Source organism: Bos grunniens, chromosome 4, assembly GCF_055505025.1.
Source record: "Bos grunniens cultivar Pamir isolate PY7600 chromosome 4, Bosgru_T2T1.0, whole genome shotgun sequence".
Taxonomy (NCBI): domain Eukaryota; kingdom Metazoa; phylum Chordata; class Mammalia; order Artiodactyla; family Bovidae; genus Bos; species Bos grunniens.
Window position 1 is genome coordinate 46,363,534 of NC_141168.1, and position 16,886 is coordinate 46,380,419.

Genomic DNA, 16,886 nt, shown 5'->3' on the forward strand with positions numbered 1-16,886 from the left:
TATTAATTATTGATGTCAGAACGGAAAACATGGAAACTATCACTGGTGTAATAATAATAATAGTTGTTTTTTCTCTTAAAAATTTTTTGGTACTTAGGTATGCCCAAGGCAAACTTTTTTTTTAATACTATAGTATTTATGTGTGTAACTAGCACTCTTAGAAATATTTTCTATGAATATTTCTCTGTAGAGAGTGTATAATGCAGCCCAGAGAGGTGAACATAGTATTTCCCAGAAATAACACTACTCTGGTTGATTTCTACAACTAGCACTCTTTTTAGATGTGTCTTTTACACAGTTGTCCTTGGAGAATATATAACATACCAAGCTAACTTAAAAAAATATATTATCTATAATTTTTCAACTACTCTCTAAGTCCAACATAATTACTATAGTATGTCCATGAAGAAATTGAGACAGAGGAAGGTTAAATGTTTCATGTAAAACAAATGCTTCATCCTGCTAAGAACAACTGAAAAGCCTGGATATTATGCATGAAACATTGTAAGAAGACTGTCAAGTGGAAAGAAGGTAGCAGAGCCAGGAACAACCATGCTGGTTAGGTTCCTGGGTTTCTTGTTGGCTCATACATCTCAGAATTTCAGTGAACACATAGGCAACTGCTAAGTGCCAACAGGCACAGACAAAAATGGTCGAATAAAAGCCTATGCTTTCAGATCTGAGGACCAAGAAAGGGGTAGCCTGCAAGGCAGAAAAATGTAAGCCAATAGCCAAACATCCAAACACCACAGGAAACACACACATACATAGTTGTCCCATCCCCACCCTTGCAAGCAAAGGCCAAGTGAGAAGTCTAGGTGTCAACCCTTGCCCTGCTGTAATGGGGTGTTTCCATCTCCCCATCAGTGTGTTCTTAGAGAATGCTCAGTGAAACAGACTTGCATCCCCATCTGGGAAGAATGAGGCACCTTTCTCTCTCACTACTAGGGTGTTATGAGGGGAGGCCAAGTGAAAAATCAGGATTCTGACCACCACACAGCCATAACAAGGCTGTCGTCTTATCTCTACAGTGTCAAGGAAGGCTATGTGGGGAGCAATAACAAGGCACCTCAAACTATCCCTGCCAGGGATGTCGGCGGATACCTTGTGGGGAGTCAGAACAGCCACGCCTGCCCAATAGTAATGAAAAATCCACCCCCCCACCACCCTGAATATCAACAGAGGCCGAACAGGGAACCTGGACTTCTATTCCACTAGGTAGTAATGAAGAGGTGCCCCATTTATCCTAGCATGATTTCTGAGCTGCATCTTCAACTCTTTTTGACTTTTAAATTTAGGAACTGCACTACAGTGCCTGCATGCTCAGTCACTCAGGCGTGTCCAACTCTTTGTGACCCTATGCACTGTACTCCATGAGGCTCCTCTATCCATGGAATTTTCCAGGCAAGAATACCGGAGTGGGTTGCCATTTCCTATACCAGGGATCTTCCTGACCCAAGGACTAAAACTGGGTTTCCTACATTTCCTGCATTGGCAGGGGGATTCTTTACCACTAAGTCACGTGGGAAGCCCTAGTATGTGCTATAAATCTCCAGCAGTGTTCTTTAAATCAGGGTATATTCTCCCTGAGATATATACAAAATGATTTAGTGGGATGTAGAAGTAAAATGTTATACTTTGTATTAATATTTGGTTATCTCATCCTTTCAAATACCTGTTTATATTTTAATTAAATAACAGTATACGCAATAGTCTGGCAGGCTGTAGTCCATAGAGTCGCAAACATGACTGAGCATTCACACATGCAGATATCCAATAGTACCTGCATAGCATTAATGTATAAAAACACATATATTGGGGAGATATGCTCAGTTTTTTGTTTTTAATGACTGGATGCATCATGCTAATACTTGAAGACAACTGCTTTAAATCATTAATATATAAAACATTTTCTGTCCTAAGGATTAAGCCCTGTAAAATGAGTTGGTCTCTGGGATTAGACCAGATACTTAGAAAAGTGAGAAGGGCATGGCCAAAAAGATTTGGAAGGTTCAGGAGACAAGTACGGTTTTTACTATGATTAGTTGGATTGGACACAGGGACATACCTAGGCAACCACTTACTCTATTACCTAATAACATAGTTCTGCCAATGACTTTAAAATGTAATTATTTAAAGCCTTCAGGTAAAGGAAGAAGAGCAGGGCAGCATGTTAAGTGGCATATGAGAAAAGTGCTGAAATTGCTTATCCCACGTGAAGTCCTCTGGGCTAAGGTGGCAATGCAGCCAGGCATGGATAGGGTTTCCTATACCCTCGAACTCAGCATCTGACAGGATATGATGTAGCTGTAACAGTGCTTCTGAAACTCTGATAATTGAATTAATTCCATCAATATATAATGTCTCTAAACCCCAAGGGGATCACGCTTGAATGGCATTTAATCAGTGATATCACCACATCTAAAAAAGGAATGATTCCAATGAAGTGTAGAATTGAGATTCAGAAACTGAAGATCTACTTGATGTTTGACTGAATACTGCTGTACCAAGAAAGACTCTAAATTTGGGAGATAAAAACAAACTTGCTGATTTAACTTTACTAGAAATTAATTATAATACTATTACTATCAACACCTCATTGCCCTGGATCTTTTATTTCATACTTACCAAACAAGCTTCTGCTGAAAAAATATGTGCTCCCAATAATCTTGCTAATAACAACTCGAAGTGGTTGATCATTTCTCTGTGCCAGACAGTGTTCTGGGTGCTTTATATGTATCTGTTCATTGAATTCTTTTAACAGCACTCTGAAGTGGAAGTCATTATTAACCTCATTGTACAAACAAAAGGACCCAATTCCACAGAGACTAAGAAACTTGCTCAAGACCTAATTGTTAGTAAGTGGCAGAGCTGGGATTCACAGTGGGCCAGTCACAACTCAAAGTCTGAGATCTTAATCATTGTGAAACATGGCCTTGTTGAATCTGGACTAAGGGAAGTCTTGGAAGCAGGGTAGATACTTAATCACTGGAATAATGTGACTACTGTTTTATAATAATGAAAGTCATTGAGGTATAATGCTTGGAAGTACATTGATCAGTCTTGTGAATAGTTAGTTAGCAGGATGTACACAGAAAGACTAATCTCTTTAAGTTACTAAGAACTTCTGGTCTTTGGACTTGAAATCCTGAATGCTGGCTCTAGATCTATGGGGACTATAAGGATATTACATTTATAAGCCCCTATTGAATAAAATCACCATCAGGATCATCCCATCAGAAATCTAGTGTAGTACTACAATAAGCTTTATTAGAAATAGTGATGCAGGTATGTACTATAAATGTGATTTTTATAATGATTTGAGATTTTTAAGACTGAGTATAAAGTCATGTGAACTCATGTGTCTGTTAATTTTAATTTTTGTGCTAATCTCATTTGTTGCATCTGAGAACTGTTATTTCTTAAAATAATCAAGTTATTAATAGAACAATATTGTAAAGATCAATTGAGGGTTTCTGTTTTGTCCCATTAATTGAAAACAATGAGCCAGTTATTTTACCAGCAAAATGGGTTTGTTCAGAAGCAGCAAAAACTGCAATATGAGACATGTAGTTATGGTGAACCTCATACAAGACTATTAAGAAAAAAAGAGAGAAATGCTTTTATGTAGGAAAAGGGGAAATTGGGAGGGACTGTTATAATCAAGAAGTCCATAGGTGGAAACTGGGAGTTTGAAGCACGGTACCTGTTCATTGACTGAGTTGTGACAGCTTCTCATTGGCTGAGTTGTTACCAGGCAAGGGGATCTTTCTTTCCCTGCTTGTGGTAGTAAAGTAGTATCACTTCCTGCCACAAATGCTAGGTATGTGTGTCTCTTTCAGTTGGCGTCTATATTAGGATGGTAGATGATGAGAGATTCCCTTTCTGGGCTCCTAACAACCAGTCCATCCTAAAGGAGATCAGTCCTGGGTGTTCATTGGAAGGACTGATGCTAAAGCTGAAACTCCAATACTTTGGCCACCTCATGTGAAGAGTTGACTCATTGGAAAAGACCTTAATGCTGGGAGGAATTGGGGGCAGGAGGAGAAGGGGACGACAGAGGATGAGATGGCTGGATGGCATCACCAACTCGATGAATGTGAGTTTGTGTGAACTCTGGGAGTTGGTGTTGGACAGGAAGGCCTGGCATGCTGCAGTTGCAGAGTCGGACACAACTGAGCGACTGAACTGAACTGAACTCCATTTAGGTGAGGTTTCCCTTTAGCATCTTTCAAGTTCATTTGTAGGACTCAAAAATGTTTCAAAAAGTAAAGTTGATCATTTGGTAAACTCCTATTGTGTAGGGCAAGTTCTTCTCCCTGAGAAATTACTCCTGAGAGTTGGTTTGTGTCAGCTCCTACAGGCAGGAACAGCTGTTAAGCTATTTTTCTCTTGACATTTACAAAAATAACTTTCAAGTTGTTGCTGTAGTTTTAAAAGTAATATATTTTATTTCTATTCTCTTTTCTCTCCAAACTTGTCTCAGGTGATCCTATCACCATTGGCCATGGTGATGTCCTCTTATAGCCCTTTAGCTTCCTTCTGGCTGAGATGAACATCTGGAGACCTGGGGTCATCCATAAGTTCAGTTCAGTCACTCAGCCATGTCCGACTCTTTGCGACCTCATGGACTGCAGGACGCCAGGCTTCCCTGTCCAACACCAACTCCTGGAGCTTGCTCAGACTCATGTTTCTCATGTTGGTGATGCCATCCAACCATCTCATCCTCTGCCATCCCCTTTTTGTCCTACCTTCAAACTTTCCCAGAATCAGGGTCTTTTCCAAGGAGTCAGTTCTTTGCATCAGGTGGCCAAAGTATTAGAGCTTCAGCATCAGTCCTTCCAATGAATATTCAGGACTGATTTCCTTTAGGATGGACTGGTTGGATCTCCTTGCAGTCCAAGGGACTCTTAAGAGTCTTCTCCAACACCACAGTTCAAAAGCATAAATTCTTCAGCACTCAGCTTTCTTTGTAGTCCAACTCTCACATCCATACTTGACCACTGGAAAAACCACAGCCTTGACTAGACGGACCTTCATTGGCAAAGTAATGTCTCTGCTTTTTAAGGTGCTTCTAGGTTGGTCAGAGCTTTTCTCCCAAGGAGCAATTGTCTTTTAATTTCATGGCTGCAGCTGCCATCTGAAGTGATTTTGGAGCCCAAGAAAAGAAAGTTTGTCTCTCTTTCCATTGTTTCCCCATCTATTTGCCATGAAGTGATGGGACTGAATGCCATGATCTTCATTTTTTGAATGTTGAGTCTTAAGCCAGCTTTTTCAGTCTCCTCTTTCAGTTTCATCAAGAGGCTCCTTAGTTCTTCACTTTCTGCCATAAGGGTGTTATCATCTGCATATCTGAGATTATTGATATTTCTTGAGTAATCTTGATTTCAGCTTGTGCTTCACTCAGCCTGGCATTTCACATGGTGTACTCTGTATATAAGTTAAATAAGCAAGGTCACAATATACAGCCTTGACGTACTCCTTTCCCTATTTGGAACCAGTCTGTTGTTCCATGTCCCATTCTAACTGTTGCTTCTTGAATTGTATACATGAAAATGAAGCAGGGCAAAGGCCAACAGTTTTGCCAAGAGAACACACTGGTCATAGCAATGACTTCTTCCAACAGAAGAAATGACTCTACATATGGATATCACCAGATGATCAATACTGAAATCAGATTGATTATATTCTTTTCAGCTACAGATGGAGAAGCTTTATACAGTTAGTAAAAACAAGACTGGGAGTTGACTGTAGCTCAGATCATGAAGTCTTTAATGCAAAAGTCAGACTTAAATTGAAGAAAGTAGGGAAAACCACTAGACCATTCAGGTATGACCTAAATCAAATATCTTAAGATATACAGTGGAAGTGACAAATAGATTCAAAGGGTCATCCATAGGCACATACTTTAAATAACTAAATCCAGCTAGTCATGGTCAAAATCTCACTAGCTCCTCTCACTTCCCCATCTACCCCTCTGTCTCCCATTTGACAGTTACCTAGAAAATTCTCACAGTGAGCAAAGCTCAGTCAAATCAACTTTCCTTGATACTTTCTCTGGCCTACCTATTTGTAATCATTTCTTTCCTGTCTGCTCTGGTAATTGTCCTTTGCCTTCATATATTGCCCTTTCTCATTAGTCACACCAAGCCAGCCCGCTTTCCTAATTCTGTGGTTACTTCCACTAATTGCTTTCTGGGTACCAAAATGCTTCTTCTCTAAAATAAGAATTTCTTTCTTACAAAAGAATTTCCTATTACCTTCCTTCATTCAACTTGGTAAACATGGCAGAATTTTCTGAAAGGATTAAGGAAGACAGATGGAAGGAAAGATGGACAAAAGGGAGTGAGGAAGGGAGGGAGGGAGAGACATCACTTGTTTGACACCTTATAAAAAATCAGCTGCTTCTCAAATATTGCTTCCTGTCTCTTCTCTACAGAATATCATGAAAGGCCATTTACTAATGCCTACCAAAGAGAATAGAAATAGTTAAATGAATGATTCTTAATTTAGTTTTCTAATTGATTTTTATTGATGATAATTATAAGATTTAATGTATTGATTTTTAGATATGAACTGTCTTTGGAAGTATTGATCATAGTTGTTACATGTTAACACTGAGAAAATAAAATATAATCATGGAAGCAAAACATATACAGAGAGTAGGAGTTTAAATTAACAATAGAATTTTAGTTAAAGTAAATGGTAATCATCCGTGTTCAGAGGGTAGCTTGACTCTAGTTTATTAATTAGCTATTTGGTTTCTTTTGTTGGGTCATGATTTTATATTAAAATTGAGAAATAAAGGTAGAATAACTTGGTTATACAATATCATTTTTCTTCAGAAGCTTGAGATAGTTTAGGATAAGCTTTATCCTCACACCTTTTACGTGAGAATGGATAGAACTAATTTTATTCTCTTTTTTCTAGAAATGAAGAAATTAAAATACGAATATTCTGTGAACTCACGAAGCCTGGATACCAATTTTAGAAATTGCTCTTCTTTAGAATATATTTCTCATATTTAATGTCATTATGATTTGAAAGTCCAAATATGGCAAAAAGTATTAGTAGCATGCTTGGTAGAGAAAAATTACTAAGGTATATATGATGGCAAATGTAAAGGAGTCAAGTTTATAGTAAATGAGTGAATAAAAAGTAAAGTTGCTGAAAGACTTCCTACATTCAAATGTCAGCTCTAGGATTCACTGAAATATAAATAAGTCTTCAAAATTTGTACCCTTCCCTGGTACCTTATTGATTTTCCAAGGACTTCTAAAGTGATGTTGAACCCAAATCTACCTTCTCAGAGCAGCAATCTTATACAGAAAATGATTATTCCCCATTCTTTCCATTAAATAGGCAAAAATCCTTATTTATTTCAAATGTCACTACTAAGGTAGTGGTCCCATTGGAAATTTTCTGATAAATCTATGTGGAGGCTATTTCATAGTGATATATATCTTATAAGGAACAAATTCATAACAGAACTTAAGTTTTTCACTATCTTGTGCTGAAATGGCAGATGTCTGTAGCAGATTGATAGGGGGAAATTAGGAATGTGAGAGCTTTGGGAGATTTTAGGTCAAATAACCTCATTGGACTTACTATGCATGCTTCCTAAAACTTGAACCAATTGAAATTTTGTGTACTGATTCTAGAAAGTGATGCTCTGCTGAACCATATTGAGGGCTGTAGTAAATTATTATAGTAATAATTATAAACGAGAAACACCTCCTCTTATCTGTCCCTGTCTAGTCCATTTCCACAGTCATTATGGACTTGGTCATGTGACTTGATTTGACCAATGGGTCATCAGCAAATATGACCACAAGCTTGTTCTTACACATTGTGGCTTCACTCTTCAACCACAGGATGCCCAAAATAGCCTGCTTTATACGGGAGGCAGAGGAAAACCAAGGCACTGTGACCAACAGAACTAGCTAACTCCTAGCTGTTAGATGGTGGCTACTGGGGTCAATCAGCTTCCAGATAACATGGTAATTAACTATGTCTGCATAAATGAGTCCAGTCAGCTGTACACAGAGCAAAGACAGTTTCCCCCAGTGAAGGTCTGCTAAGTTGCTAAACCAAATAATTGTAAGCAGATGGGTTGTTTTTGTTTTAAGCCACTATAGTTTGGAGTGGTTTGCTTCTTAGCTCTAGATAACCAAGTATTGTCTGTTGGAAAGTGTTTTCAAGTTACCAAAAACTAGATAAGTTTTTGTCATTATCCACGGGATGATGTTGAGTAAATTATACACTCTGAGACTCAATTATGAGACACAGATATGCAGATGACACCACCCTTATGGAAGAAAGTAAAGAGGAACTAAAGAGCCTCTTGATGAAAGTGAAAGAGAGTGAAAAAGCTGGGTTAAAACTCAACATTAAAAAACAAAGATCATGGCATCTTGTCCCATCACTTCATAGCAAATAGATGGGGAAACAATGGAAACAGTGGCAGACTATTTTCTTGGGCTCCAAAATCACTGCAGATGGCGGCTGCAGCCTTGAAATTAAAAGATCTCCTTGGAAGAAAAGCTATGACAAACCTAGACAGCATATTAAAATGCAGAGACACCACTTTACCAACAAAAGTCTGTCTAGTTAAAGCTATGTGTGTTTTTTTTTTTTTTTTTTTTCCAGTAGTCATGTATGGGTATGAGAGTTGGACCATGAATAAAGCTGAGCACCTAAGAATTGACGCTTTTGAACTGTGGAGTTGGAGAAGACTCTTTAGAGTTCTTTGGGCAGCAAGGAGATCCAACCAGTCCATCCTAAAGGAAATCCGTCCTAAATATTCATTGGAAGGACTGATAACTGAAGCTGAAGCTCCAATACTTTGGCCATCTGATGCAAATAACTGACTCACTGGAAAAGACCTTGATTCTGGGAAAGATTGAAGGTAGGACAAGAAGGGGACAACAGAGGATGAGATGGTTAGATGGCATCACTGACTCAATGGATATGAGTTTGAGCAAGCTCTGGGAGTTGGTGATAGACAGGGAAGCCTGGTGCTGCAGTCCATGGGGTTGCAAAGAGTCAGTCACATCTGAGCGGCTGAACTGAACTGAACTGAGACTCAGATAGGTAGTAAGTTAAATACGAATAATATTAGTGTCTTTCTGTTTAGATTTCTTAAAATTACAGAGGTCATTTAGTTTATTTATTCTTTTTCCAACTGCAGAGACAGAGATTGCCCAAAGTCACACAAAAAATGCTAGTTTGTGGAAATTAAGTTAGCTCTCCTTTATACAAGTAATAAACATTTTAGTTTAAATGCTATAGGATGAGATAAGAGGAGGAGAATTCACATTTTAAAAAAAGCAAAACCATAAAATACCTAAGATTTAACTCACCAACAAAGGAATAAGACTAATAGGGTTTATCAGAGGATGTAAAATGAAGCTAGAATAAATGGAGAGGCCTGCCAGTTTCCTGGAAAGATACAATATTGTTAAGATGTCAATTATGTACAAATTCATATATTTAATTTCAATCAACACTATTTTGTTGTTAGAAACTTAATATAGTACAGTACAGGTCCTCTTAATAATATATGAATATGGCCAAAAACTGTAGTTAGAAAACAGAACAAGAAATTTGTGGAAAAGATAAAAACATTGGGGAAATAGACTGTGAAGCAATTGTAATTGAAATAGTGTGGTTCTGGCACCCTCACTTTTAGGTAATATTCTTGCATCCTATTTCACTGAGAAAAATAGAAGCAATTAGAAGAGGATTTCCACATACTCTTACCACTACATATGTCAACGTGTCTGCACGTGTATCCAGATTCTTTGCCTCTTCCAGTACATTATTGAGAAATGTTTTATGTTCTTGTCTGTTACCAACCTGTTTATTTCACAGTGGACTATATCTCCTTTTGCTTGTTAGACTTTTGCTTTAATAATTATTTCTTCTGTCTCTTGCGTAATCAACTTCTCCTGCTCCCATGCATTTTCTAATGGTATACAATTATGCTGTTATTTTTCTTGGTTTGAAAAAAAGAGGAAAAAGTCTCTCTTGACCCCTTACTTTCCTCCAGTTTCTGTCACATTTTTTTTCTAGCCAAACACCTTTAAGGGAATTTCTATAATCCCTCATTCCACTTCTCATGCTCTGGACATCACTGTAGTGTTCGGTACATACCCCTCCATCAAAATAGCTCTTGTCCACCACATGAAGGACTTCTCTGCTGGGAAAGACAATGTTCAACTCGAAGCTTTTAATTGACTTAGCACAATGCAATCTTTAACACAGTTGATCACTCCTACTTTTTGAAACACTTTTTTTCATCTGGATTTTAGGAAATCACTTTATCTTCACAACCACCATTCAGTCTCAAGGCTTTAAATGACGTATTTACATGATGAATCTCAAAGCATATCTCCAGCTGAGACATTTCATTAAAACTCCAAACTTACCTATCCATCCATGTGTTCAATATTCTTAGTTGAATGTCTAATAGGTATCTCAAACTTAAAAAGCTCAAACCTAAGCTCTTGGATCTTGACACCCCAAAATATTCCTCCCCCATCCCCTTTCCATCTAAAAAAAATGGCAACAACATTCTTCTAGCTGCTTAAAGCCAACATTGTGATGTTGTCCTGTGTTCATGCCTTGTAACAGCAAATCCTGTTGACTCTAGTTTGCAAATATTTTTAGAAAGTCCTCCATCACTATCAGTGTCAATCAAATATCATCTTTTTCTTTCCTGAATTATTGCAATAACTTCTTAACTTGCCTTCCTTCATAACCCTTCTATATAGGTAAACTATGACTAAAATATCCGCATTGAAGAGGTCCTCTAATGATCAATATGGCTAATATCATCTTTAAACCATATACTGTTAGTATGACTATAGGTGAATCATGAAAAACTTTAGCCCTTACTCCTTTTCAATGAAATATATATGTCATTTGCTCTCTCTATCCCAGATTTTGAGAGGATTGAACAAATAAAAGGTGCACATCTGTGTATGTGAAATTTGTGAAGTGCTACCAAAATATAAAGTGACAAAAACAAAATGACAGAATGATTACTGTGATGACTGGATGAATGGTTGTTCACTATATAATGTTTCTTCAAGTGTCATAAAATATTAACAATAATTTTAGGTTAATAGAAACCATAATATAATAACCACTTCATAGACTCTGCTGTGCAAAATGAATGGGGGGATGGGCTGAAGTGTGTAGCACAGCCACTTTAGATGGGTTTGTAAAGATTTATTATGCCCACAGAGCAATCTGCAGTAGAGTAAATTGGCATTTGAGGGGTGTCACAAATAATAATGTAATACATCTTGCACTACAACACACAGGTGTCCAAAGGCTATTACAATCCAAGCGCTGCACTAAAATTGTATGAAGTTAATAGCATGGCTACTATGAGAAGGGTACTCAGAAAAGAGCTTTTTAAAAAATCTATTTAGTGCAATCACCCCTACCTTTAGCCCAATAAAACCACAGCAACTCAAGAAATTAAATTCTCTGATTCCAATTCAGCCACTACTTGTTTAAGTAATAATTGCAGGATAAAATAGTTGCTTATCAGAAGGGCATCTGAAACTTCAGGCTTATTAGATTGAACCCATGTATAAAGGATTATTGAAACTTGACTGAGGATCTGAAAGATACTGGGCCTCTCCATATCAGGATACTTCCAGAAGGAGTTGAATGAGTCCTTTCTAATAAGAACTTTGGTATGAGATATTTTGTGGAATATTTGGTTCGGAAAATCTTTAACAACTATTGCAAAAGCATAAGGTATTTGATGCATCCTTTTTGTATCTTTGTATCAGTCCTTGAGTGAAATTTCTCTTTATTAGGTTCCACTGATTGATTATTAAAACTCCCCACAAACACAGGTTCAGTTCTGAATACAAAGGAAATAATAAAAGCTCTACTTTTTCTATGCTATACGCAGTTAAACCCAATGTGATATCTTCTACCTAATGAAAAAAATATAAGTTTAAAGATGTTACTCAGATACTGGGATAGAAAAATTTCTTTTATGGGCAGAAGTTAAGGGAGCCAGACTACATTAAAGATGATAAAAGAGTATCATAACTCCCATTCTTAGAAACCATTTTACTTTTTATACCAGTTTCTATATCTACCAGGAATTATGCTAGGGGATGGAGCCACAGGGATGAGCAGGAACAATATGGTCCCTGATGTGTTATTTTGGTATAATGTTCAGATATGTGGCCTCTTATTTTCTGAGATCTCCAGACTCTGTTTTCCTCCCCTACTTCCTTTGGACCTTCTCTTTTCTTCACTCATACTATTGAGGTCATGCTCCATTTGAATTTATTTCAGGCTGACTCTTTTTAACGTGAGGATTTAGCCAAGAAGGGATTTTCAGTTTGTCAGTCTGGAGAGCTCATGGCATCATTATGGCTTCAGCTACTTTAGACATCTCAGTGGACCCCTGCAATTATTCCATGACTGGAGTTTCAGCTGGAGTGCTCAACCAACTCATCCTTTCCTCTGAGTACTACTGACTGTTTGAGGTCCCCTTGCACCTCCTTGCTTCTTCCCACATTGTTGCTGATGATACACAGGTCTTTTAGTTGTCATGACTTGTCCATACTTTCTCACATGTGGGGCTACAAATGAGTAGTTGTTCTTCAGTTGTTCAGTTATGTCCAACTCTTTGTGACCCAGTAGACTGCAGCACACCAGGCTTCCTTGTCCTTCACTATTATCTGGAGTTTGCTCAAACTCATATCCATTGAGTCGGTGGTGCCATCCAACCATCTCCTCCTCTGTTGTCCTCTTCTTATCCTGCCTTCAGTGTTTCCCAGTATCAGGGTCTTTTCCAATGAGCTGGCTCTTCACATCAGGTGGTCAAAGTATTGGAGCTTCAACATCAGTCCTTCCAAAGAATATTTAGGGTTGATTTCCTCTAGGATTGACTGGTTTGATCTCCTTGCTGTCCAAGAACTCTCAACAGTCTTCTCCAACACCACAGTTCAAAGGCATCAAAGTGCTCAACCTTTTTTATTATCCAGCTCTTACATCCATATATGACTACTGGAAAAATCATAGCTTTGACTATATGGACCTTTGTTGGCAAGGTAATGCCTCTGCTTTTTAATATGCTGTCTAGATTTGTCATAGCTTTTCTTCCAAGGAGCAAATGTTTTCTAATTTCATGGCTGCAGTCACCATCTGCAGAGATTTTGGAGCCCAAGAAAATAAACTCTATCACTGTTTCCATTGTTTCCCCATCTATTTGCCATGAAGTGATGGGACCATGCCATGATCTTCTACATATATATTCCACCTATTTTTCTTGTTGATATTTTCTGTGGGGTTTGATTTCTCTATTTTAGTTGCTTTTTTTTTCTTTAATGTAGAATGCAAGGAGATTCAAAAACTCTGTCACCATCGCCATCTTCCCAGAACTCAAAACATGTGTTTTCAAACTTGGTTGGACAAGTAGAGAATCTCTGGAAATGGAATAAAGCTAAGAGTTACTATACACATGCCAGAAGTGATAACTAACAGCACAGCTGGTCTGTACACAAGACTGGGAACTGTGAATCAGGCAGTTGTTTATCAATATCAGAATGTTTTTATTCTTGGAAAGCTTTCTTTCAGGCTGTTAAATCTATACTGACTAGCATTCTATGAATATGTATATATACATGTAGACTGCAGACAAAAATGCATAATATTTTGGAACTGGGAACCAAAATGGGATGCTGTTTTACCACCTGTGTCTAATTAAATATTTGTGGTAATTGAATGTAATTAAAAATTAAACAACCATTTGGTAGAGGATAATATATCATATTTCCTACATCACTTATGTGCCTCAATATGCTCTCTAGCTGATTGTTTTAACTCGGATTTAATGTTTACAGCTCCCACTATTGTTGGTTCACGTTTGTTGAATTTTACATTTAAAACACCCTCTGCTTGCATCTCTTTCTTCCCACTCTTCACCCAGTTAAGTTCCTCACCATTCTCAGGTCTTAGCTTGAATGTCGCTTTCTAAAAAAGGTGTTTTTAAAACTACTACACGTCCAACTCCTGGTGACTCAGACAGTAAAGAATCTGCCGGCAATGTGGGAAACATAGGTTCGAGCCCTGGGTCAGGAAGATCACCTGGAGAAGGAAATGGCAACCCATTCCAGTATTCTTGCCTGGAAAATTCCATGGACTGAGGAGCCTGGTGGGCGACAGTCCATGGGGTCACAAAGAGTTGGACACGACTTAGCAACTAACACACACACGCCCAGCTCCAGCTGAAATCCAGTTTTCTTATTACTTAAATTTTTTTCCCTTATTTGGCTGCGCTGGGTCCTAGTTGCAGCACATGGGATCATTCAGTTGTGGCATACAGGAAGTTTAGTGGCGGCCTGTGGGATCTAGTTCCCCGACCAGGGATCACATCTGGGCCCCTGCATTGGGAGCTCAGAGTCTTAGCCACTGGACTACCAGGGAAGTACCTCCTCTTATTCTTTGTAATAATATTAATAGTTAGTTCTTTTGGGGTTCCCAGCAAGTATCAATGTTCTTTGAATAAACAAATGAACAACAAAGCGTCATCTCCTTATGATTTTCATACAATTTTTTTAACTCTGATTTTGAGGAATAAGGTAAACTCAACACCATTTCTAAAGAAAATAGAGCCATAAAACTTCAACTAATTCAGTGTCTGAAGCTCTGCCACAGGACTAAATTGACAGGTTTGTTTTTGGAGTGTGAATCACAGCCCTTTTCTTTTGAAGGCCCAGCAAGAACAGTGTCATGTAACTTTTAGTGCTATTATTATGTTCTTAACTTTTAAATTTTTATTTATTTTATTCTTTTGGCTGCTCTTGGTCTTTGTTGCTGTATGTGGACTTTCTCTCATTGCGGTGAGCAGGGCCTGCTCTCTAGTTGCAGTGTGCCAGCTTCCCATTGTGGTGGCTTCGGGCTCTAGGATGCTTAGGCTCTGTAGTTGTGGCACATGGGCTTGCTTGCCCCAAGGCACATGGGATCTTCGGGGACCAGGGATCAAACCCTGCAGTGTCTCCTGCATTAGCAGGTGAATTCTTAACCACTGGGCTACCAGGGAAGTCCCTATCATTATTATTTGTCTGCACAGTTCCTCTACTATCATATTAGGAACAATTTCCCCCAAGGCAGGGGTGTATATTTATATAACTTGACTCTACTGCATGCTTAGAAGTGGGCAACTAAACCAAGTGGGCCCAACTGGGATTTCTTGATAGGGATGCAAAATCAGGATTTAAGCCTAGCTGGTCTTTTCAATAGAAGATCTATAAACCTCAGAGATATGGTTACCCATGTCCTACCACGTGAACTTTTCAAAAAGGAAAGGTGGTATTTTATGAGTTAGAATTATAGTGCACTCTGGCAGAGAGGTAGAAATGAGAGATGAGCCATGTTCTGTTGGTATTTGCATCCCTGGTTACAGGTTTATTCTGAGGCTTGATTGAATCTGTATCTTTAGTCTCCATAAGACATTTTTATACACCTAAAATTCTTTCTTTTAGTATAATTTAATGGCTTTTTGCCAGTTGTAGTCTACAGAGACATAATAATAATTAATAGCTATTGAATGAACCCATGACATGACCTTTAACAGATAGAACTTTATACAGGTTTCAGTTGAGGAAATAAGCAGTCACTATCACTAAGATAAGATATGCTCATTCTTCATACAACACTTAATTATGTTATATAGGACGTGCAGAACTATTCAGAATTTCTATTCCCTTGGCAGTTAATATCAAAATTGAACTTGAGGTTCATCTAAGCCATTTGAGCATGTCTCTGGCATCTTCTATGTGTGTCATACTCCTTAAAGAGAGCTCAGCTAGGTTCCTCAATAAGAGCTGCAGAGCTCATGTAAAGCAGTGGTACTAATGTAACTTACACTATCCAAGGCCCATCTTTGAATAACAAATGCAGTTGTTTAATTTCCTCCCAGCATATCAGGGCACCACTAAGAGGTGGGGTGTGTGGAAAGCCCTGGACCTAAATATGGAATATTTATCTCTGACTCTGGCATAGAAACCAGCTGGGGCCAGAGATAAACCAAACTATATGCAACTTCAAGGAGTTCTTTTGCTCCTACTGTTGTCACAGAAGCTTCCCGTGAAGACTTTCTTAAGCCAAGGCGTCTGATCGAGTGATTGAACCAGACTCTCTTATTGATTCTGTGATCCAATACTTTCAGAGGTTGATTTTCATATCACGTGCCTGGAGCAAGCTAAATTCAAGTCCAAGACAGGATAATTTGTTGAACAAACTGTAGTTTATGAAACTAAGGAAGAATTGTTTAGCCATAACTTCTAGTTGTCATCAGAGTGAGGGAGAAACACAAAGATTAGGGCTTTGGTAAATAGTACCTACTTGGGTAAATCAGAGCCAGGCCAACAGTCTGGTAGATCATTTTCCATGACTAACAAAGAAAATATTGAGGAAGAGATGCTAAATGAATATTTTCCATGTAATTTGTACCTGTCTCTTTCTACTGATCCAGAACAATTCTTAACTTCTCAAGATGAGCTACTGCTTTTTATTTGAATTGATTATAAAGGTGATACTTTCTTTTACTCTTTTTTGCATGTTTATAGTATTTCATGGGAAATAGATGGGGAAACAGTGTCAGACTTTATTTTTCTGGGCTCCAAAATCACTACAGATGGTGACTGCAACCATGAAATTAAAAGACGCCTACTCCTTGGAAGGAAAGTTATGACCAACCTAGATAGCATGTTCGAAAGCAGAGACATTACTTTGCCAACAAAGGTTCGTCTAGTCAAGGCTATGGTTTTTCCTGTGGTCATGTATGGATGTGAGAGTTGGACTGTGAAGAGGGCTGAGCGCCGAAGAATTGATGCTTTTGAACT

The 16,886-nt window shown here is 38.2% G+C and overlaps 1 long non-coding RNA gene across 5 annotated transcripts in view; it reads left to right on the forward strand.

Moving 5' to 3' along the window:
- LOC147374048 (uncharacterized) overlaps positions 1 to 16,886 on the forward strand; it is a 364,526-nt gene that overhangs the window by 205,172 nt on the left and 142,468 nt on the right. The window contains exon 3 of one of the 5 annotated variants that reach the window (XR_015162365.1): positions 8,650 to 13,788. The exons of 3 other annotated variants lie outside the window; for them this stretch is intronic. This is a non-coding gene — a long non-coding RNA (uncharacterized LOC147374048). Of the gene's footprint in view, positions 1 to 8,649; positions 13,789 to 16,886 lie in introns of those variants that run through there. One more of the 5 variants, XR_015162374.1, reaches the window with a different exon arrangement.